The following is a 1,979-nucleotide window of genomic DNA, read 5'->3' on the forward strand; positions in this document are numbered from 1 at the left end:
TAATTTTGAGTTGGCTAATTCTGGATCTTTTGCCTCTCCCTACAAACTTTAGACTGAGCTTGTCAATATCCACAAAATAACTTAGTGGGATTTTGATTGGGATTGAATTGAATCTATAGATCACGTTGGGAAGAACTGATATCATGATGTGATATCGTGAGTCTTCCTATCCATAAACAGGGAATAACAATTTAATCCTTCTTTGGTATCTTTCACCAGAGTTTTGTAGTTTTCCTCATGTAGGTCTTGTATGATATAAATTTTTAATACGCATACTGATGTATTCAGTATGGAGTTTGTCCATGTAATTGCCATCTGTCTTTGAGGTCAGGGCCATGTCTGCTTAAGTAGCAGATGGTGTGACAACATTTGTAGGTATGGACATCAGAAATGCTGATGAAGGGGAGGAGAATCTGATAGATTCCATTAGAATCTGGATTCTAATCCCAGCTCGACCACTAACTTGCTGTATGACCTCTGGCAAGAGATTTCCCCTTCTGGGCCTTAATGAAGGGGTTAGGCTAAACCAGTGGATCCTGGGCTCAACTCCCAAATGTTTTTTCAGTAGGTTTGGGGTAGCACCTGGAGAAGTCTGTATAATTAAAAACTTAACGCTGGTGTTTTTGATCTCTGGGATCCACTGACTTATTTGGAGTAAAGGTTCCCAAATTTCCTCCACTCATGTGCCTTTAGTGATTCAATAATTGTTTCATGATGCCCCAGGCCTAAAGAAATACCTAATAGTTCTGTCATTAAGTAGATAAGCCCAAACAAACTCAGTAAGTTTTTTTAAAAATAAATTTATTTATTTATTTATTTTTGGCTGTGTTGGGTCTTCGTTGCTGTGCACGAGCTTTCTTTAGTTGCGGTGAGTGGGGGCTACTCTTCGTTGCGGTGCGCGGGCTTTTCATTGTCATGGCTTCTCTTGTTGTGGAGCACGGGCTCTAGGCGTGCGGGCTTCAGTAGTTGTGGCACGTGGGCTCAGTAGTTGTGGCTTGCGGGCTCTAGAGCTCAGGCTCAGTAGTTGTGGCGCACGGGCTTAGTTGCTCCGCGGCATGTGGGATCTTTCTGGACCAGGGATCAAACCCGTGTCCCCTGCATTGGCAGGCGGATTCTTAACCACTGCGCCACCAGGGAAGCCCCAAACTCAGGAAGTATTTATGTCCTAACAATTTAGTGCCTTTTGGGCACCGCACACTGTCTCAAACCTCGGAATCAGACTGGACACCCCACTCTCTTTTCCTCTTCCACATTGGTTTACACACAGTACTTGCTTTTTATCACAACAACCTCCAAAACCTCGGCTTGGCAAAGATATGACATTATCAGAAGGAATGCAGTGCGAGCCAGCGCTGAAACTGCCTCAAGCTAGCAGTCTGTGCAGAATCAGGCGGCACTGCGTTATAGGCTGAATGGTGCCCCCTCTTCAAATTCATTCATGTTGAAGTCCTAACCCCCAGGACCTCCGACTATGACTGAATTTGGAAACAGGGCTATTAAGGAGGTAATTAAGGTAAAATGAGGTCATATGGGTGGGCCCTAATCCAATATGACTGGTGACCTTATAAGAGGAGATTAGAACACGGATATGCCCACACAAAAGAAAGACCACGTGAGACACAGCAAGAAGACAGCCATCTGCAAGCCAAAGAGAGAGGCTTTGGAAGAAATGAAACTTGCCGACATCTTGATCTTGGACTTCTAGCCTCCAGGACTGTGTTGTTTAAGCCACCCAGTCTGTGGTAATTTGTTAGGGGAGCCCGGCAAACCAACACACCAGGTTTCCTCTAAGATTTTAAAATATCCCTCAGCACCTGAGAGGTCCCTGCCATGCCTCAGAGCACCTCAACACACAGTTGCAGAACCACACACAGAGGGTCTTAAATATTCCCCACTCAAATCAGTAATTGCTAGGGTGTAAGTCAGCTAGCAAAATTTCACTCAGCATATATAAACATTTCTGCCCTAATCACACACCT

This window comes from Eschrichtius robustus, chromosome 13 (genome assembly GCF_028021215.1).
Source record: "Eschrichtius robustus isolate mEscRob2 chromosome 13, mEscRob2.pri, whole genome shotgun sequence".
In the NCBI taxonomy this organism is placed as follows: Eukaryota; Metazoa; Chordata; class Mammalia; order Artiodactyla; family Eschrichtiidae; genus Eschrichtius; species Eschrichtius robustus.